Genomic DNA, 24,046 nt, shown 5'->3' with positions numbered 1-24,046 from the left:
GCTTCAGTCTCCCAAGTAGCTGGGACTACAGGCACACACCACCAGGTCCAGCTAAATTTTTAGTAGAGACAGATTTCACCATGTTGGTTAGGCTGGTCTCGAACCCCTGACCTCCTGTGATCCACCTGCCTCAGCCTCCCAAAGTGCTGGGATTACAGGTGTGAGCCACTGCACCCAGCCTGTACTTTCTTTCTATTGACATTATAGTGTCAGCATTTCCTTTTCTTTTATTCCTTCCATTTTTGGATTAATTATTGTATTCATTTTAATTTTCTTTTCTCTATTGACTTATTTGGTATATTTTGACTTTTTTTTAGTGATTACCTTGGATATTACAATGTGTATTCTTGCTTCAGTAAAATCTAATGAAAAAAGTGGTATTCTTGCTGATACCAGAATAATTCAGTGACCATAGGACACTTCAACTCCATTTATTCTCTTCTTGGTTTTTGAACTATGGTACTCATGTATTTTACTATATATGTTTATAACCCACAAAACATTAGTATTGTTGTCTTAAATGGTCAATAGGCAAATATCCAATTCCATTAATTCACACATTTTCTTTTTCACAGATTTTTTATATTTTTCCATATATTCATGCATCCTCTTCTTGTTATCCAGGAACATTTTAGATCTCTTGGAATAATGCACTAATGTGGGGGTTTTTTGAGTAATTAATAAATTGAGTAACTTTTTTTTCTATTTTATTTGTTTATTTGCTGGAGGATGTTGTAATTTAGTCTTCAGTTTGAAAAACATACCTACTTAGCAGCTACGTTCTTTAGGCTCCATGTAGTTAAATTCTATTGTCTGGCTTCCACTTTTTTGGTTTATTTGTTTATTTGTTTCTATTTTTATTTTTTGAGACAGGATCTTTCTCTGTCGTCCAGATTAGAGGGCAGTGGCATGATCATAGTTCACTGAAGCCTCAACCTTCCCAGCTCTATCACTCCTCTTGCCTCAGCCTTCTGAGTAGCTGGGACTATAGGTACGCACCACCATGCCTGGCTAATTTTCATTTTTTTTTTTTTTTTTTTTTTTTTTTTTTGGTGGAGATGGGGTTTTGCCACATTGCCCACCCTTTTGGTAAGAAGTAAACTATCAATCTTATTATTGTGCTTTGAAAATGTAATGTATCTTTTCTCTGGTTACCTGATTTGGTTTGGTTGTGTCCCCACCCAAATCTCATCTTAAATTCCCATGTGTTGTGGGAGAGGCCCCGTGGGAGGTAAATAAATCATGCGGGCAGGTCTTTCTCACGCTCTTCTTGTGATAGTGAATAAGTCTCATGAGATCTGATGATATTATAAGGGGGAGTTTGCCTACACAAGCTCTCTTTGCCTGCTGCCATCCACGTAAGATGTGACTCACTCCTCCTTCTCTTCCACCATGATCATGGGGCCTCCCCAGCCATGCGGAACTGTAAGTCCATTAAACCTCTTTCTTTTGTAAATTGCCCAGTCTCAGGTATGTCTTTATCAGCAGTCTGAAGATGAACTAATACAGTAAATTGGTACCAGTAGAGTGGGGTGCTGCTGAAAAGATACCTGAAAATGTGAAAACAAATTTGGAACTGGGTAACTGGAAGAGATTGGAATAGTTTGGGGGATTCAGAAGAAGACAGGAAAATGTGGGAAAGTTTGGAACTCCCTAGAGAGAAGTTGAACACTTTGACCAAAATGCTGATAATAATATTGACAATGAAATCCAGGCTGACATGATCTCAGATGGAGAATGAGCAACTTTTTAGGAACTGGAGCAAAGGTGACTCTTATTTTGTTTTAGCAAAGGTACTGGCAGCATTTTGCCCTTGCCCTAGGGATTTGTGGAACTTTGAACTAAGAGGAATGATTTAGGGTATATGGTGGAAGAAATTTCTAAGTAGCAAAGCATTCAAGAGATGACTTGTGTGCTGGTAAAGGCATTCAGTTTTAAAAGGGAAGCAAAACATAAAAGTTTGGAAACTTTACAGTCTGATGATGCAATAGAAAAGGAAATCCAATTTTCTGAGGAGAAATTCAAGCCAACTGCAGACATTTGCATAAGTAACAAGGAACTGAATGTTAATCCCCAAGACAATGGGGAAAATGTCTCCAGGGCATGTCAGAGACCTTTGGGACAGTCCCTCCCACTACAGGCCTGGAGGTTTAGGAGGAAAAAATGGTTTTGTGGGCCAGGGAGTCCCCCTGCTTTGCACAGTCTAGGGATGAGAACATGCCCTGCCTCCCAGTTGCTCCAGCTATGACTTAAAGGGGCCAAAGTACAGCTTGGGGTGTTGCTTCAGAGGGTGGAAGCCCCAAGCCTTGGCAGATTCTACATTGTGTTGAGCCTTCAGGTGCACCAAAGTCAAGAATTGAGGTTTGGGAACATTCACCTAGATTTCAGAGGACGTATGGAAATGCCTGGATTTCCAGACAGAAGTTTGCTGCAGGGGTGGGGGCCTCATGGAGAACCACTGCTAGGGCAGTGCAGAAGGTAAATGTGTGGTTGGAGCCCTCAGAGCCCCTACTGGGGCACTGCCTACTGGAGCTGTGAGAAGAGGGCCACCATCCTCCAGAACCCAGAATGATAGATCCACTGACAGCTTGCTCCATGCATCTGGAAAAGCCACAGACACTCAATGCCTGCCTGTAAAAGCAGCCAGGAGGGAGTGCAAGCCCCCTCCCTGCAAACCCTGAAAACTCACAGGGGCAGAGCTGCCCAAGGCCGTGAGAGTCCACCTCTTGCATCAGCATGACTCTAATGTGAGACATGCGGTCAAAGGCGATCATTTTGGAGCTGTAAAATTTGACTGCCCCACCGGATTTCAGAGTTGCATGGTGCCTGTAGCCCCTTTGTTTTGGCCAATTTCTCCCATTTGGAACAGCTGTATTTACCCAATGCCTGTGCTCCTATTTTATCTAAGAAGCAACTAACTTGCTTTTGATTTTACAGGCTTATAGGCAGAAGGGACTTACCTCGTCTTGGATGAGACTTTGGACTTTGGACTGTGGAATTTTGAGTTAATGCTGAAATGAGCTAAGACTTTAGGGGACTGTTGGGAAGGCATGATTTCTTTTGAAATGTGAGGACATGAGATTTGGGAGGGGCCAAGCATGGAATAATATGGTTTGGCTGTGCCCCCACCCAAATCTCATCTTGAATTCCCATGTGTTCTGGGAGGGACCCGGTGGGAGGTAATTGAATCATGGTGGCAGGTCTTTCCTGTGCTGTTCTAAGAATAGTGAATAAGTCTCATGAGATCTGATGGTACTGTAAGGGAAAGTTTCTCTGCACAAGCTCTCTGTTTGCCTGCTGCCATCCATGTAAGATGTGACTTGCTCCTCCTTGCCTTCCACCGTGATTGTGAGCCCTCCCCAGCCACGTGGAACTACAAGTCCACTAAACCACTTTCTCTTGTAAATTGCCCAGTCTCCTCAGGTGTGTGTTTATCAGCAGCATGAAAATTCACTAATAAATCATCTAAAGTTGTTTTATTTTTTATTTGCTTTTCAACAGTTTTACTATGTTTCTTAGTTCTCCCTCTCTCTCATTCTCTCTCTCTCCCCATCTCTCTACTAGTGTAGTATATATACACAATTTGATGATTGAAAGTTACAATATTTATATTGTATTATTGATATTATAGTCCTTAGTAAGCTAAGAGAAAAACTACATTACCTTAATTGTATGTAACAGAGCCATGAGAATATAATAAATTATAATATAATTGAGACATTCCATTAAAGTCAGAACAAGGTAAATATATGCACTCTTTCTAAAATATTGTGGAGGAAGCCTTAGCCAAAAAATCACATAATAATAATTGTATGTATGCCTATTTTAAAGGAGAGATTATTTTTATTATTATAAAGTACATTGATTTTCATTGATATTGTATTTGTTTCTCAATTTTTTTTTCTTGTTGTTGTTGAGTCAGAGTATCACTCTGTCTCCCAGGCTGAAGTGCAGTGGTTCTATCTTGGCTCAATGCAACCTCTGCCTCCTGGGTTTAAGCGATTTTCCTACCTCAGCCTCCAGGGTAGCTGGGACTACAGACATGCACTACCATGCTGGGCTAATGTTTTTCTGTTTCAGTAGAGATGGGGTTTCACCATGTTAGCCAGGCTGATCTCAAACTCCTGAGCTCAGGAAATCTGCCCACCTCGGCCTTTCAAAGTACTGGGATTGCAGATGTGAGCCACCATGCTCAGCCAATTTTCATTGTTATTGTATTTCTGTTGTTCTGCAGTAATGTCAAGGTTGTCAGCCACAAATCATTGTCAGTATAAATCCCTGCAGTGCAAAATAATTTTGTGAATCTTAAATTTGCTAGAATTATCCCCAAATAGCACCAGCTGCATGGTGCCTCCTCTTTGGAAGTCTGAAACCCATCTCTGTGAAGTCCTCATCTGACCCCCAATGATACCCACTGGCCTTTGCAGTTGTCTGGCCACAGTCTTGGGGCCACACCTTAGACTTTCTACTTTCTAATAATCCCAGCTTTTCCCCTTTCCTTTCATTCCCCTCAGATTACTCTCTGAAGTCAGTATCTCTGCTTTAGCACAACGCTTTAGTTTTGTCTTTTCAATCCCCAATACCCATGTATTCAATTACCTACATCGAATTTTCTCAGTTAAAACATTTCTTCATTGAGGAACAGCAATATAAAGTGCCTAATATGTTTCTTTTTGAATTATTCCTTCTACTGCTGTGAAAGTTACTTTTTCCCTAACAATTTTGAATTGAATATTTGTGAAATTTCTAAAATGTGTATTGCTTTTTTACTTTGCAAATTAATAATTATTCAATATTAATATTAAATCTAATATGTTTTAAATTAATTTACTTGGATATTGTAAACAGAAAATCAATGTGTTCTTTAATAATAAAATAAAAAAATCTCTTATCTAAAATAGGCATGCATATAATTATTATTATGATTTTTTTTTGGCTAGGACTTCCTCCACAATATTTATAAAAAAAGAATGCATATTTTTGCCTTGTTCTGACTTTAATGGACTATCTCAATTATTTTATACTTAATAATATTTTCATGGCTCTGTTTCATATAATCAAATTAATGTAGTTCTTCTCTTAGCTTACTAAGGATTAGAATTTATTTTATTATTAGGTTTCCTAATGTTGACCCATTTTTCCCTTCCTGGCACATGTTGTTTATGTGTATGGTGATTTATTTGGCTGTTATTTTACTTTGGATACTCCATGTTTTATTAGAACGTTACACATCCACACACACCATACACACACATGCACACATTTATTCACATCTGGGGGCACAGCATCCAATATGGGTATTAGAACCTGATAAACCACTTTTAAAAACTTGCAATGTTTTCCTCGCTGCGTATTCGGCACAGGTATAAATGATTTAAGAATTATTTTTCCTTGAAAGTGAGTACAATTTCTACATAAAATAATCTCAAGGGTCAATTTGGGTTATAAGGTTTGAATACTTTTCAAATATTTTAATAATTTTTGATTTATCCAACATTTATAATTATTTGTGAAGTAATATGGAAATGTTTTGAAAAAAATGCTGTTCATTTGATTTAGGTTTTCCAATATACTAATATAAAGTCGTCCATAGGAGCCTCTTCCAGTTTGAATTTTTTAATTCGTGGTTGTATTTCCCATCACACTACTATTAATATTTATTTCTATTTTTCTACATTTCAAAATGGATTTCTAGAAAATTGTATATTTTTTCATAGAAGAGCAATATTATTAATAGTTTGTTCCCAAATTTGTGCATTTTCTATTAATACATCTCATTACTATTGTTTTTCTAAGTTCTTGTGTCATATACTTTTCTTATTATTTTAAGTATTTCTTATCTGTCATTTCTAAATCTCTGTATTTTTCCTATACATAAAGGTTTCTAAAAATAATGTTATTAAAATAAAATCAGAGTATTATTTGTTTTATTGCTATTTTTTTTTCTTCTTATTTTGAGACAGAGTCTCACTCTGTGGCCCAAGCTGGAGTACAGTGGTGTCATCTTAGCTCACTGCAACCTCCATCTTACAGGCTCAAGTGATTCTCGTGCCTCAGCCTCCCAAGTACCTGGTACTACGTGCACCTGCCACCATGCCTGGCTAATGTTTTGTATTTTAGTAGGGATGGAGTTTCACCACGTTGCCCAGGGTGGTCTTGAATTCCTAAGCTCAGGCAATTCGCCTGCCTCAGCCTCCCAAAATGCTGGATTACAGGTGTGAGCCACCACACGTAGCCTTTGTTGTTAATATATAATTAATTTAACCATTATCAATGTGAGTAGAGTTTTGTTTTATACATTCTTACTGGCCTAGTATTTAGCATGTGTATAAAAATTAAAACTGCCTTTTATTACTATGTAATGTGTTTTGACCTTCAACATCACCATTAATCCTTTTGTGTTTTGACATATACCATCCATACAATAAAAGGGAAACAAGGGGAAATGTTATAAAATCTATTGAGTTTATACACTAAAAATCGATTTGTCTACATATAATAACGACTGTACTTCAACCCTACCAATATTTACTACTTTATTTTATTTTGTCTCCCATTTGCATTGTCCAGTATTTTCAAATCAAAGGTAAAATTTGTACTATAGAAAACATTTTGAAAAATTATATTTCCTGATTTTAATGGGAATGCTTCTAGCACAGTACTTTCCAAACATTATTTCTTAAATCTCTTGTCCCTAGAGATGCTGCTTAAGAAAATATTCAGTGGTAAATACTTTTGGACTATTTCGTATCGCCTCGTTTATTCTTTCTTGGATGTTTTCTTCTCTTTACTGATACCCGTCATTTTCCTTAGGGACTAGACAAATACACATTTGGTTTTCCCTACCTCCAATTTCACATCTCAAATGTTGATTCCTTTATCATTTGCATGAATGACTTATTCAATGCTTTAGATTTTCAATTTCCCTATCAGTTCATTTCTCCTGAAATTTTCCTTTTTATGTTGAGATATTATGCTGCAGAGTCTGCTGCTCTAAATCTGTAAGGGCAGTTCAGTGATGGAATGGCCTGAGAGCTGTCAATGTTTGCTGTTAAAAGTAGAGGAACTCAGGACAGGAGCTGTCTCTGTCTCTTTCCTCTTACTGCCCCTCTCTTTGATTGAAATCCCTTCCCTACCCTCTCTGCTTTTGTTCTAAGGCCATAGTTTATTCTGGTTTTCAAACCTGGTTTCTCACTGGTGCAGCTCTGTCAGTCACCCTGGGTAAGCTCTGCCCTGTGTCCTGTTTTCTGAGTGTTAGAGCCACCACAGGACCACTGGATTCCTGGTGCTGCTATAATTTGCAACCACATGGAGCCTGTTGGCATCCACCACATCCTCTCCCGGAGTCCAGGTGTGGGGTTCACAAGGAGCCACTTCTGCAGTGGAGAAAATACCAGAACTTCAGGTTTTCATGTGGGTCTGGGGCAAGCAGATTTAAGTCTTGAGTGAGAGCACGTGCCTCGTTTTCTCTTAAAAAAATTTGCTGCATCCACGTCCCTACAAAGAACACAAACTCACCCTTTTTTAAGGCTGCATAGTATTCCATGGTGTATATGTGCCGCATTGTCTTAATCCAGTCTGTCACTGATGGACATTTGGGTTGATTTCAGCTGGAAACCATCATTCTCAGCAAATTATCACAAGAACAGAAAACCAAACACCGCGTGTTCTCACTCATAGGTGGGAACTGAACAATGAGATCACTTGGACACAGGAAGGGGAACATCACACACTGGGGCCTATTGTGGGGAGGGGATGGGGGGAGGGATAGCATTAGGAGATATACCTAACGTAAATGATGAGTTAATGAGTGCAGCACACCTACATGGCACATGTATACATATGTAACAAACCTGCACATTGTGCACATGTACTCTAGAACTTAAAGTCTAATAAAAATATTTTTTAAAAAAGGTGAAGGTATATTTACCATAAAATTTCTTCTCCAAAGCTACGTTTACCATCAAGGAGTAAAAAAAAATCTACATATTAACAACTTCTCAGGCGATGATTACTTGCTTTATTTAATCACAAGTCCAGAATCTAATTAAACATTTGAACAAAAATAAATAATTGAAAATCTTTAGGATTTTATAATTCATTTTCACTTAGGTTAGTTTATGCAGTTTTCAATACAGTCTCTTGATACCAAGAGACTTGACGAGGTACAGATACTAGTAATAGTTTCTGCAGATAAGAAAACAAGGCCATATAGATTAATAGAATCGTCTAAGACCTCTCCCCTACAGTCCGTTAAGATAAAGGCACACATATTCTTCAAACAAAAGTGTTTCCTCTTTCCACAGTGAGGCAGTGCAGGAAATTAATGACCAAATGAAACTGAGGGAAAAGGTAGGTGAAGTCTCCTGTTCTGCTCTGCAGCTCCCATCAGCACCTGCACAACTGCCTCTGCTGACACAGCCCAGGGGCTCCCTGCACCACATTCACTGCTAGAGTCTGTGCATCTTCCCTGCCCAACGGATGTTAGTCCATTTTAAGATAATGAGAGGGAAGATTGGAGAAGAGGAGGAAATGGTTTGAGAATATATATGTAGCAAAGAACAGAGATGGTATCTAACCCTGGGAGTGTTTGACTCCACAGTTCTTGCTCTTGACATTTATGTTTAAACCACGGAGATTCATAAATCAATAGCATTCCAGTTCCTGTGGCTCACCCATTAGGCAGCTGCTCCATCTGCCTAAAGTGTGTGGTGCTTTCCCTAGGCACTGATGAAAAGGCTCACAGGGTCAGAGGGTGAAGGCCCACGATAGTCTGTCTGCAAGATGAGGAGCAATGAAGCCAGTAGTGGATCAGTCCAAGTCCCAAAACCTCAGAAGTAGGGAAGCCAACAGTGCAGCCTTGTCTGTGGTCCAAGTCCTGAGAGCCCCTAACAAACCACTAGTGTGAGTCCAAGAAGAACGTGGAGCGTGATGTTCTATAGCAGGAAACATTCAGCATGGGAGAAAGATGAAGGCCAGAAGACTCAGCAATTCTGCTCTTCTATCTTCTCCTGCCTGCTTTATTCTAGCCGCACTGGCAGCTGGATGGTGCCCACCCAGATGGAGGGTCTGCCTCTCTCAGTCCACTGACTCAAACGTCCATCTCCTTTGGACACACCCTCGCAGCACACCCCGGATCAATCCTTTGCATCCTTCAATCCAATCAAGTTGACACTCAGTATTAACCGCCACAAATGTAACGGTAATCACAAATGTAAGATGATGGCACAACAATTTTACAACCATGCCTGGTCATAACCTCAGACCAATATACTCTGTGTTTAGAGGTAGAGAAATTTAAGCTGAAGGTGCTGGAAAGAGCCATCCAGATTACCAAGATAAATAAATGAAAGTCATCAACGGCTCATTTACGACGTTTTAACATGTACAAAGCCACAATTCTTCTGTTTCAATGTTTCCAAGTTTTATGGCTGTGCGTGTATTTGTGCATGTTTCCCAGCATTACAAAGGTGCAATCATCACTAGTTTAGACTGTATCTCTTGAAGGTGCACATCATGCTGCTTTGATACACATGTACATCGTGAAATGATTGCTACAGTTACTGTTTACATGTGTCATAAAAATACCTAAAATATACTCTCAGCAAATATCCAGACTAGAATATATATATATATATATTTTTTTTTTTTTTGAGACGGAGTCTCGCTCTGTCGCCCAGGCTGGAGTGCAGTGGCTGGATCTCAGCTCACTGCAAGCTCCCCCTCCCAGGTTCACGCCATTCTCCTGCCTCAGCCTCCCGAGTAGCTGGGACTACAGGTGCCCGCCAACACACCCGGCTAATTTTTTGTATTTTAGTAGAGACGGGGTTTCACCGTGTTAGCCAGGATGGTCTCGATCTCCTGACCTTGTGATCCGCCCGTCTCGGCCTCCCAAAGTGCTGGGATTACAGGCTTGAGCCACCGCGCCCGGCCAGACTAGAATATTATTAACTGCAGTCCTCATGCTGTATATTATGTCCCTAAAACAAATTCATCCAGCATGGTTTAAATTTTCTGCACTTTGACATACATCTCTGCTCAAATCCCAGCCCCAGACCCTGGTAACCACCATTCTACTCCCTGTTTCTACATATCTAAGTTTTATCTTTTGTTTCAGATTTCACACTTAAGTAAAATCATGCAGTATTTTTCCTTCTGTGTTGCTTTTATTATTTCACATACTGCCTTCCTTTGGTTTGCCCAAAAATCACTACCTTGATCATAAGATATAATAATAATACAATAATAAATACAGTAATAATAACAAATATATCTGCACCTTCATGTTTATTGAAGCATTATTCACAATAGCCAAGACATGGTGCTCACCAAAGTGTCTGTTGGCTGACGAATGGATAAATAAATAAATTGTGATATATATATGTATACACACATATGTTTGCATAGCACACACAAACAATGGAATATAATTTAGCTCTAAAAATATCACTCTTGATAGTATTTTTACCCATATCATATGAGATGATACTGTAATAAACTAAATGAATTGCCACATCACTGGTTCTACACTATCAAAGACAGAGATTTTCCCCTGAAATCAAAATATTAAACAGAATGTCAACTAACCAATATAACTGGGTACAAGTGTTCCTGAAATCAGAGGGAATTTGGAACATGGATCTTTTGTTCTCTGACATTCTGAAATGGACAGGCATGATCCAGCATATAGCTGAGTTGACTCAAAAATAAAATCTGGGACAGAGAAAAAAGGACTAAGATAAAACTCTACAGCGATTTGATTGTTTACATAACAATTCTGAGAAGAACTGAGTTCCTTCTAAAAGCAGATGTGATTTTAATCTAAATTCTTCTGTGCCCATAGAAGTGCTGTTTTCTTTCTTTTTTAAAAAATCACATATTTTATTTACCTAGCATATAAAAAATAGTACCATTTTCATATGTAATCTAAGTATAATTATTCATGGACATAGGGAGGGGAACATCACACACTGAGGTCTGTCAGGGGTTGGGGGGCTGGGGGAGGGATAACATTAGGAGAAATACCTAATATAGGTGACGGGCTGATGGGTGCAGCAAACCACCATAGCACATGTATTCCTACATAACAAACCTGCACGTTCTGCACATGTACCCCAGAACTTAAAGTATAATAAAAAAAAGAAGTGATGTTTTCTAATCTAACATTTTTTACTCTCTTCACAGAAAAAAAAAAAAAGTAAAGCCCCTATGTATTTCTTCATCAAATTAATTACATGGGCACATGTTTTGACTTCAAATGAGTATAATTTTCTCTGCGATTTCTCTGAGTTTCTAAACTCTAATGGGAAGCAGTCTTTGTACTAGAGAAAAACTTCAAATTCCATAAATCAAGATGGAATAGCAGAATGGTTTGCTTTTGTGTGGGTTTGTATATTTAATGACGCTCTAGATAAGATCATGGAATTCACTATTGATGCACATTCAAAGATATTTCCGGACCTTCCATCATCAGCCTGTGATGATTAATATACCTAAAGTCGACAGAAACACACATCAAAAATTGTAAATGCTTAAATAAAAAATGTTATGCGTAGCCATATAATTTAAATGTTCAGTTTTTTGTCACCAAGAAAGAGGTCTAGGAGAATCTTCTGTGGCTAAATATTGGACAGAAGGTTTCTGAAAAATCCAGGGACTGCTGTCGGAAAGCAATTAAGCTGGAGAAATTACATTAGAGGAGAGCAGATGCCATATTCAAGCCAGTTCCCTATTTTTCATGCAGTTGGGGTTCATGGGTCTTTTATTTCCTAATAAACAAAAGATTGACACACACCTGTCCTTTCCCTCAGCAGGTAAGGTTTTTATTCGAGGAGTAAAGGCAGCATCATGAACAAGTGAGCTCTCCTCTTCATATTCTAAGTTAAGAGTAAAAAGAGTTAAATCGAGGAATTTAGAATGTTTATCCCCTTTTAGATCGAACTTCACCAACAGCCTTGTGCTATTTTTACACGGTCTTTAAAAGTCCATTGTCCTTGCAGAGGGGCGCCCATGTTGGCAACAAAGCTTGTCTAGTGGCAACGACCAGTTTTTCTTATCTATTTGTGCTGTCTGCCAATCAAGCGAGCTATTTTTTTTTTCCTTCTTTGGGGTGATCAAAACATGACCAAAACACTATACATAATTAGACAGAACCGTGGTTTAAATCATCACAGAAATGATATTTCTCTAATTTTCTCATGCACTAAATCCATGGAGGTCAAAAGTTAAGTCCATTTTTAAATTTCAAATTTTATCATCAGCAGGGTCCTGAATTGTGCGTGCGTGCGTGCTTTTTACCTTGCCATATTTTAGCTTTTCAGATTTTTTTTTTGCTCTTGCACTTCATAGAAATGTGTTGATGACTTTATCTCCTCTTTGACACTTTAAAAATGTCTTTCTGTTTTCAATTTAAGGATTCATTTCACCATATGCTCTGTTTAGCCTGATAAACCCTCCTGCCCATTATGAAATAATTGTAGCTATAGAGAACCATCCGTATCTCTGTAGGTGAGGTTATGCCAGTGTTTTCATGTGCACTGACCTCTTCTCCTATTCCAGGAATTTATCACTGAGCAGTCAATTTGTTCTAAATCTGCAACCTGGTGTATAGGAACTATTTGCCATGATGTATGGAGCCCAACAGATCATTTTTGTTCAGAAATGTGACTGTTGTACTCAGATCCATTCTTCTGGGAAGCTGGAATCAGGCAAACGTCTATGTTCCTTATGGACGGTGTCACAAATCAATGCAATGGCATTCTCTCAGATTAACACAGAATTAAGCATAAACTATTTTTCAAGAGTCATATAGACCTTCAGAGCAACAATGCAAAAGGCAGATTTTAATGTTGGTGATGGGTAGTAACATTGTCGCATGCAAAGAGATTTTATTTTGGTGTGTGTTTAATTTCTAATAAAATTATTCTGCCCCCTACATTGCTAAATTTGAAATTCTTGTTGGATTTTGCTATGACTCATGTTCATTTCGATTTAGGCCATAAACATATGCCACCTAAAAAATTGTAAAATGTTGCAAATAGTGAGAAAAAAGCAATAAAAGGGCTTTTGGAAAAGCTCTCTTCTGCCAGCTCCCTCACTCTCATCATCCAGGGATACCTTGTCTTCTTCTCTTCTCTCCCAGAAACGCGCACGCCTTCCTCGCCCTGCCGCGTACCGTCTTCATCCCGCCATCTGGCATAGCTCCACTGTCCTGTCAGCCAATCCTACCTGCTTCTTAGGGCCCAACTTTCTGATGAAGATAAATAGATCCATGAATTATAATTAGCCGTTTGCTCATTTGCTTATCAAATGCACAGATCACATCTCATGCGTGGCAAAGTTTTCTCTAGGGGATGGGGGTTCCTCAGCGATCACATGTTTGGGAAAAAAGAAAATCTAAAAATATTGCATAAATAATATTTTATCTAAAACATTTTCTATTTTTACATGATTAAACAAAGTGATGAAACGTAAATCAATATTTCCCCACTGAAATAAAGGTTGGAAGATGACAAACACGATGTTCTGTCCCAGTTGGAGAAATAGCAACGTCCTCTCCATGTTCTGGCCATTCTTGCCATAACTGTGATTTCTAATGAGTTGATTTATTGTTTGTTGTGGCATTTTCTAACTTAAACTTTAATACGTCAATGGTTTCTGAGCTTTGACCCAGAAACTCAAAATGTGCATTAAAAAGAAACCATATTTTGCTGAGTATTTGGGAAAAAAATTACTGTACTTTAATAGTAAACAAGTACGTGGGATTCAAAAACTCATATCTCCAAATTTGACTCTTCTCAAGCAACCACAGGTATAGGAGGGGCAATTATGTCGATGTCTGAATGCATATACTCTTTGGCAATTAACCAACCCCACTCACCATCCAGGGTCTGCATTCTGGTGAGACCCCTGCCACCCCGGGCTATGTCACATGCATATTTATGCCTACTGGATAAACAACATCTTGTTGTGTGTGTGAAAGGAAACGGCATGAAGAACTCAACCTCTAGTGACGGTGACAGAGGCAAAGACAATATCAAAGATTGTGGGTTGTCCTATGCCCGAAAAGAGAGAAGTTCCATAAATAAAATAATAAAATGTCAAATGACTCACTTCTGGATAAAGGTTAGTCCGCCCTATCCTTGCAGGGCAAAGAAAAATGAGCACACAAAACAGTTACTTTTTATGATAAAAAAAAAAAAACAGTCACGCAAAAAACGAGATCCTTTTGAGAGCTGAAAAGGCAGTTGAATGCGGGCTGCAAATCCATCAGAGAAACTGAATAACAGATGGAGACGCGGCCAGGGCAAACCAGAAGCATATGCGGAATCTTCCTGCGATAAACAGCTTCAAAAAGAGCCACGGGCAATTATTAGTTGTTTGGAAATGGCGAGAAACACGTCTGTCCCTAAAGAATGCCTGAAACAATAGTAATAATAATTGTAATAATGTTAATAGCGTGAGTAATAATTCTAATAGTTCTCATGTGCCAGCCACTGTTCTAAGTTCTTCACAGAGAAAAATTCATTAAATAATTCATGATTAGGAAAAGAGTTATAATTGTTTTTGCAGCTCTAAACATCCAGACAAATTTAATTTTAATATATGCTGCTACCATCTGGCTGCAACCACCAATAGTACCAGACATCACAGCTACTCTTTACTGACCTAGCCCATGTCAGGCGCTGCGATTGTCTCTCTGTGTGTCTTCCCTCACCCAATTCTTACGGCAGCACAATCTGATACAAACTGCACAGGTAATGAGGCACTGCAGGGTTGAACAATTTCAGTAGAAAGGTATATTGAACATTTATAAATAATTCATACAATTAAGCCTTTATAAAATAATTGTGTGTACACACTACTTGCCACAAAGTCAAGGGCCCTGTTGATAATTTTCATAACACTCTGCAACTCCATAGTTCTTATCTGAATTTTAATCACTTAGTTTTCCTTTGTTCAGTTTATTTCCTACTCCGTCCTCCTATGAACGCCATAGAAAAAGGAGCCTGTTTTCCTTGTTGTCTTTATATCACCAAAATCGAACAGAGGCACGATACCCTTTTTACCGTCTTAACCACTTTTAAGTGACCAGATCAGCAGTGTGCAGGATATTCACCTCTCTGCACAGCAGAGCTCCAGATCCTTTTCACCCTGCATAACCAAAACTCGGCTAGCAGTAAACCATAAACCTCCCTACTTCCCCCAGGCCTTGGCAACCACCTCCCTGCTTTCCATTTCCATGATATTGACGACTTTAGGTGGTTCATAGAGTGGGACCTTATGCTATTTGCTCTTTTGTGGCTGGCTTTACTGTACTCAGCACAATATCCATCCATGTTGAAGTACATGACCAGATTGTTCTATTTTTTTGAGACTGAAAAACGTTTCACTGTTGGGAGGCAGGGCTGGAAATATCAGAAGTTCACTTAGGACTAACTATCATGGAGAGACCGGTCAGGAAATTCAGAGAAATCAGTTGGATACATGAACCTTGAGTACAGGGAAGAATCCAGGATGAAAATGTAATTTGGAGACTCATCAGCATTACACAATATTTAAAACTATGGTAGTAGGTGACTCCTCAAAAGAATGGGAGGAAAGAGAGAAGACAAGGAGTCTCGAGGCTGGATTTTGGCACATTTTACCATCGAGAGGATGATGCAGAATTAACGAATCAGACTGAAAGGAGAAACCCAAGATGAAGGAGAGAGAAACAAAGAGTGTGTAGTATCCTAGGATGTATATACTTCCTAATATTTTGATATGGCACACAAGCTGTGGGTAATTTGCTATTTTTTAACACGCATAAATATGTCAGTAGGATAGCTTGCTATACTAAATTTGTTCAATCAGGAGTATGTGTTATTAGGGTACCTGCCAAAATGTCCTGTAAAGAGGGCACTATTTACAGCCCCACTAATGATGGAAGAGAACTCACGTGTCTCTACCTCTGGAAAACACAATACAAAATAAAATGTTTTGATCTTGGCAAACTGGACTGTAGAAACAGGCAATATTTTCAGTTTATATGTTTTAGAGACATTTTCTTTTTTTCTTGTTTAAGCTTTTTAAGCTTCTCATTCATTCCTCGGTATTGAGTTGAGTTATGCGTACGGCTGAACATGTTACCATGGAAGAATCTTCTATCTGTTAAGGAAATGAATCTTCTTTCTCTGAAGAATATTACAAATGTTTCTATCAGGCGTCACTTGTTTTTACCTCTCTATGTGCGTATATGAGTGTTTCTATGTTGAAATTCCAAATTTGTGTGCAGGCAAATTTAACTGCTGTACCATTTATAGTATTTTTTGTCACATTAATATATGAAAAAGATTATTTCACTTTTTACTTCCACTAAATGTATTGGTTTTTTTTTTTTTTTTTTTTTTTTTTACACCTTTGATCATCTTTGAATTTATTTTGGTTAAAACTATAAGTCAGGAATGAAAAATTTTACTTAATTTTGCCTTTAGCTACCAAATTGTACCAAATATTTACTGCATGGTGTTTTACCTGCTGACTTGCAGCTTCTTTGACAAATCCACTCGGTTCCCTCTTTTAATTCACATCATATTAACACTTCTGGGACTTCCCTAGGCATGACGTCTAGACATCTGAGTTTCCTTGCAGTTAGGTCGTGGCTGATAAGTTATGAACAGGAGTGATGTGTGTGATTTCTGGGATGAATCACTAAAAGAAAGGACCACATTCCTATAATGGTGAGTAAGATCCCCATTAGATTCTGAGTCATATCCCTGTATGATTCTGTCATAGCCCCATAACAATGGACTATATCCCTATATGATTCAGAGTCTTATCCCTATAACAATGGGTCATATTCCCACATGATTCTGGGTCATATCTGTATAAAAATAGGTCTTATCCATAAAACAATTGGTCATATTCCTATGTAATTCTGGGTAATAACCTTCTAATAATGGGGCATATCTCTATAACAATGGGTAATATCACTATAATAAAGGGTTATATACCTGTATAACAATGGGCCATGTTCTTATGTTATTCTAGGCCATATTCCTATAACAATGGTTCATATCTCTATATGATTCTGGGTCATATCCTTATAACAAAAGGACATATCCCTAAAACAATCAGTCATATCTCTATGTAATTCTGTGTGATAACGTATAATAATAGGTAATATCACTGTAATAAAGGTTCACATGCCTGTATAATTCATGGTCATATCCCAATGACAATGGGTTGTCCCTATAAAAATGGATGATATCCCTACATAATTACGGATCATATCCCTATAACAATGGGCTGTATCCCTATATAATTCTGGGTTATATCCCTATAACAATTGTTTATATCCCTATCAGAATAGGTCATGTCCCTATAACAATGTGTGTACCTGTAACAATGGGTCATATCTCTATAACAATGTATCCTATCCCTGTAACAACGTGTTGCATCCCTATAACCATGGATCATAGCCCTAGAACGATATGTTATATCCTTGTAACAATGTGTCGTATCCTTGTAACAATGTGTCGTATCCTTGTAACAATGTGTCATATCCTTGTAACAATGTGTCGTATCCTTGTAACTGTGTCATATCCTTGTAACAATGTGTCATATCCTTGTAACAATGTGTCATGTCCTTGTAACAATGTGTCATGTCCCTATAACAATGGTTTATATCCCTACAAGAATGGGTCATATCCCTATGGCAATGTGCATACCTGTAACAACGGGTCATATCTCTATAACAATGCATCCTATCCTGGTAACAACGTGTTGCATCCCTATAACCATGGGTCATATCCTTATAGATGTGTCGTATCCTTGTAACAATGTGTCATGTCCTTGTAACAATGCGTCATGTCCCCATAACCATGGGTCATATCCCTATATGATTTGGGGTCTTATCTGTACATCAATGACTCATAGTCCTATAGTATTCTGAGTCTGTTTCCTACAACAAAGCTGCTTGCCCTCCTCTGACCTCTAACCCCTTGGAAAACAGACATGGTGACGATGCTCACTTTAAACAGAGGACAAAAGCCACTCGTTAAGAGATGACAAGGGAGTATGACAGAAAACCCTGGGCCAGATTACATTGTGGGATCAGAGGTGGTCCCTGCTCTAAATGGCCTTTCTTCTAGGCTCTGCAGGGAAAAGCAAGTAAATTTATAGTGTTGAAGACTGAGGGATTTTGTATCTATATGAGTATATATGCATATATATTAGCCTATACATAATGCATAAATCAGTATCTGAAAGTGTGGCATTGACATTACAAAACTTAAAATACATATTATATTAAGCCAGAATAGACAAAACTTTTACTCTAGAAAATTGATTCTAATGGTTATACCATGTGAAACTTCTCCTTTTGTTTGTTTTTGTTTTGTTTTGTTTTGTTTTTTGTTTTCTAATTATAGACTGCAAACCCTTGGAAGGCAGAATTCTTCTCTACTGAGCCTGCAGCGCTGAGGGAGAGAGTAGAAAAATCAATCTACATTTTTGTTTTCATTGTCCATGGCTGCTTAGCAATAAAATAGGTCAAGATTAACGCAAGAACTGGCCAGTTGGAAAGCAGAGATGGAGTGCATTACTGTTTAGCTAAGGAACTTCCCTTAGCCCATGTCAGAAAATGAAAGTGAAGATTCTATACACTTAACAATTGTAACAAGGCCTTATACTTACTGTATTTCTAAGGAAACACTTTTTAAAAAATAGTTAGAATTGTTTTATTTTATGTAAGTATTTAGGATTCACTGAAATTTTTTGGATATTCAGCTTTTTATTTAAGGGTCATCTGTTTTTCATTTATTCAAACCTCTCTGGTGTTTCTCTTTCTGATAATAGGAACTTTTTTCTTTCAATATAAAGTGTAATGGTAGTTTGCACAGATTAAATTTCTTACGTAAGCATAGAAATATGTATTTCTTTACATACTGTGTAAATTTTTGAACATATCAACATAAAATTGTTTATATAATGTAATCTTATATACAGCATCTGTAATACTGTCATTTAAGACTTACTTGTATTTTCCTCTTTTTTTTACTTAATCCATTTAACTAGGAGCTCAAGAAAGTATATTATATTTTTGATATTTTTCTTCTCTTCTTGATGCATTATTGATTCATCTTAATACATTAGTTATCCATATTTATTGCTAACAAAAATTGAGAAACATCAAATGAGAAAAAAAAACTCGCCTCTACACAGGACATCAGGAAGTAAAAATTGTTAACAAATTTAGGTGTAAAAATCAGTGTTTATGTTCATGAAAAGATTTTATTACCACCAAATATATTGTATTGCCTAAATCTAAATTTAATAGCCACATAACATTTCATCTTATAAACATGTGAATTATTTAAACCTAACTTGGAGCAAAAATTGTTAATGACTATACAATTTTAAATAATGTCATGAAGAACAATCTCATAAAATACGTAGGTGAAATTAAAATTATTTTGCCAGGTTCCCAAAAGTAATCCCATTTGAATTTGAATTGAAATGACATTGAAACTATAGTATAAAAATTGAAAAGTATTCCCACGCTTGCAGTATTAAATTTTCCCATCCTGAAGCATGGTACCTCTCTTTTATTAGAAATTTCTTTTATATAGAACTCCTCAGTACTTCATGTCAGCAAATTTCTTATATTTCTTTCTTTTACTAGAATTTAGGTAATTATTCTATTTATTTTACTGGCCAACATCATCAGTGTTGTTGACGGTAAGCGCCAGTCTCTCTCTTGCTCTCTCTCTCTCTCCACTCAATGACTAGTCTTTGGAACACAGGTAGTGAGCTCAGAAATAATTACAAAGTATATTATACTTTTTTCCCTAAAATTTAATGATGTTATATCAATAGATATTGTAAGAGTATCTCTATGGCAATAGTGTTGAAAGTGAAAATAACGAATGTCTTTAAAATTCATAGATATGACTATATTTTTCCTTTTTAACTTTTGTGTTATTAGGGATTATATATAATATTGAGCTATCTTTCATTCCTGGTTCTCTTGGTGTAAGAGGCACATCTTCAAGGGAGTCATGTAAATGTTTATAGGTAGATTTGGTTTTCCCAGACTTTACTTGGCAAATGATTCCCTGGATAACGGTTGAACAGTGCTGTAAGAGAATGGGATCGTCTCTGCATGTAATATAACAGGAAGTCACTAATTGATGACTCCCTGTCTAGTAGAAGAGGAGTCTCCTAAATAATTATACATATGTAAATAATTATATTTGGAAAGTACTATGAGAAAGAAGTTGTGCAATGTGGCAAAAGAACTTGGCCTTGGGCACGGCAGTTCACGTCTGTAATCCCAGCACTTTGGGAGGCCAAGGCAGGTGGATCATCTGAGGTCAGGAGTTTGGACCAGTCTGGCCAACATGGTGAAACCCCTTCTCTACTAAAAATACAAAAATTAGCTGCTGGTGGTGGCAGGCACCTGTAATCCCAGCTACTCGGGAGACTGTGGCAGGACAATCACTTGAACCTGGGAGACGGAGGTTACAGTGAGCCGAGATCGTGCCACTGCACTCCAGCCTCGGTGACTGGACTAGTTGCTCTTCTTTTCTTACTGAGTTGATGGAATTTTAACTTGTTATTGATATTGAAGATTCTGGCTACATATGATACCCTTCAACTTTGTTCCTGTTGTCAGTTATCAATTAACTAGTTTTGACAGGGATAAGTTATTACTCTTTCCTTCATTACTTACGCTTTTGTATCTTTGTCTAGAAATTCTTTTCATCTTTATGCCATAAATATATTTTTCTGAATTTCTTTAATATTCTTAAATTTTTGTAAGTCTCATTATGTCTTTAATGCTGCTATAAAATGCGTATAAATACATGAATAAATAATTTTTCTGCAACTCTCGAGATGTTCATATGATTATTCTTATTTACTGTGACAATGTGAATTATCTCAATTGATTTTTAATTAATAAGCCAGTCTTGCACTTAAGGTCCAACTTGTCATGACGAGTTATCCTCTTTCCTGTGGTTCTATTGCGTGTGTGAATTCCGTGCATGTTTTTGCATCTCTTTCATGAGTGAGACAAATTTCCTTTCCTCTGCTCCCCTTCAGAGAATCCAGCACCAGGAAGGAACTGGCTTGTTAAAATCCGTCCAGATACCCCACTTGCTTTTTGTTTATTCATCGAGTGTATTTGTCTGAGACGGACTTTTTTTCCCACTGAAGTATTTGGTTCCATTGCCTGGTGAAGCCATCTGCACTTGGAGATTTTTGTGGAATTTCCCCCTCCCTTCTCATGAGCTAATTTTAAATTGTGGATTTAATTTTTTAAGTTGTTTTGCAATTGTCTAGTTTTTCTGATGTTAATTTTGCTAAGTCATACTTTGAAATGCCTTTTGAATAGAAATTGCTTTTAATGCACTTGCATCTAGTTTTTCAAATGTTCCATCTGCAGTCTTTTCAAAGACTCCAAATTTGAGTATTCTTTCTCCTTCTTGACATTGTGATTTTTAGGCCTTCTCTATTTATGTTACCACTTTCTTTAAGCCTAATTTTATTTGAAAATCATTGTCTCTCCTCTTAGCAATCTAATATTACATTGAGTTCTTTATTACATTGAAAATAAATTTTTGTATGAAATTTAAAGATTTTTCAAATGGTGCAATGTTATAAAACTTTGTTTCTCTACTACAATCTCCCACATTGCTTATTATCTAATCCAGAGCTGCTCAGTAGCAATTTTCAGGATTGTAGATTTTTCCACAGATGCACTGAACACTGAGGTAGGAACTGGCCTCATATGACCATTGAGCCCTGGAAGTGAGGTAAGTGTCATTATTTTTTGAATTATTTCATTTTAATTTATTTACACAAGTTTAAATAACCACAAGTGGCTAATGACCGCTGTATTGAACTTTGCAGAATTCTCAAAAATCAAACATGTAAATAAAACATAATCTAATTAATCAAAAATTATTCATTTTGAATTTTAGACTATTGAGGTGACTTGAATTAGAATAATAAAATAAATTGCATAATACAAATATGTTTAGTTAGCATGGATAGAGAGACAAGTGTATGCTACTTTTTCTAATATCTTAAATATTAATAATTTAAAAACCATCGACATAAAATTTTTATTCCAATTCATTATTACATGAAATGATATATATTATTTACCAGGTAGAAACATATGTCTGAAGTAGAGACTTACAGCTTGAAAACAATTTTTATCTGAGTTCTTTTGAAATTAAAATTTCTCAATCATTTTGATGAAAGTCTTTATCTCAAGTCCTGTCAATGTGAGAAACACTTTCATAAGACAAGTGGCTATGTGTGAATGGAGGTACACAGTCAATGGCCTGTGAGACGGGCACTTAAATCTCAGGTGTCCGAGACATTCTCCGGGCTCACCTGTGGACCACTTGCAGCCACCCTACTTGGTGCCTGGAGGATGAGAGGCTGCTGCGTCTCCCTGCAGGCCCAGTCTCGCCCTGGTGATCTGTAAGGTCTCCTGCTCACACCACCTGCCACCAACACCAAGCGGATCATGCCACTGGGAGGAGGCATCTAGGTCACTTAGAGGACAGTGTCAAGGGGGCAGGAAACCCCTCGAAGAGTGCGGGCTCTCACACCTCACTGGTGAAGTGCAGTTGCCCTGGCAAGGGTCCCCATCAGGTCACCGCATGAGCCAGATAAGGTCAGCAGGAGAGGGAAGGCAGGGGCAGGAGGCCCGTGGGGAGCCCCAGTGTGGAGAGGCCAGGGCGGCTCCAGTTCCCTGGGGCCTCTCTGTTTCCCACATTAATAATATGAAGTCTGAGTTACATAGCTTCTATAAAATCACGTAATCAGCGTATAATGACCTTTTTTTCTCTGTCTTCCTTTCAAATGACTTCGTAGCCGATCGTGGGGCTTCTGTGTTCACGGCCAGCAATGCTCTCAAAGGATCGCCAGGTCGAGCCGACACACAAGCCATGGTTTTTGGTTTCTTGATTTTCTTCTTCAAATCAATTGCTTTCCCCCTTAGTAGAAAATGTATTAACTTATTCTTGTGCCTTGTGTTGCTTTAAAAATTATTTAGGATTTCACAAATATAAAATAATTCAGTAGTTTTTGTACACAGAGAAAATAAGTTGCCTGAAGTAAAACGCATGAGAGCCCATTTACAAAATAAACAAAACAGGGACCTCAGTTTGAATAACCTACTGAACTACGCAAATGAACTGTGGAAAATATCATAACACTTGGCTTTACTGAAATTTTAAAAATAATACTCAAGGGTCACACAATGATTTAGTTCAGAAAGAACAATTATTTTTAAGAGGACAATTCTCTCAAATTTATTTTAAAAAGAAGGACTTGTCCTGATAAGCTAAAGTAAAACAAGAAAACAAGGGGGAAAAAATCCCTAAAATAATATTGTTCTAAAATATGCATAAATAAATTGAATAAAAATTATTTTAAAACATACAATCTCATCATTGTTGTTCTGTGGTGACTCACCTTCTGTATAAACTTATCTTAAGCAGATTCCGTATTGTATATATGAAAGGAAACAGCACAAAACAGGACAGGACTTGAATTATTTAATAAATGTGACTAGGACATTATTTTTATGAAAAAATATGTACTAACACTATTCATCATATCATTCTAGATGGGTTAAAGAGACAAAGGAAAAATCAAACCACAAAAACAGAAGGAAATGTTGATTAATATTTATCTGATTTCTAGAGGTGGAGAGCCTGCTGAGCTTAAATAAATGAAACCTGATTTCCACCATAGATGATTTCCCGTGACTGTCAGCTGCTCTGTAAAAACCCAGCTTGGGAACAGGGTGGCGGTGGGGGATCCCACCAGGAAGGAAAGGCCTGAGCAGCTCAGTTCTTTCCACGTGAAGACACAGCCCTGTCTCCTTTGTGATTAAAAAAAAAAAAGTAAAATAAAATTTCCATTAGGTACTATTTTAGCAAAGATTAGTTTTAAAAGATACACGATTCAGTGACAATAAGATTTTGGTATAAATTTTGCAAAATAAATATCGGCAAATATAATGGTGAAATCCTATTAA

This window comes from Colobus angolensis, unplaced genomic scaffold (genome assembly GCF_000951035.1).
Source record: "Colobus angolensis palliatus isolate OR3802 unplaced genomic scaffold, Cang.pa_1.0 Scaffold209, whole genome shotgun sequence".
In the NCBI taxonomy this organism is placed as follows: domain Eukaryota; kingdom Metazoa; phylum Chordata; class Mammalia; order Primates; family Cercopithecidae; genus Colobus; species Colobus angolensis.
Note: the sequence above shows the minus strand (reverse complement) of the source record.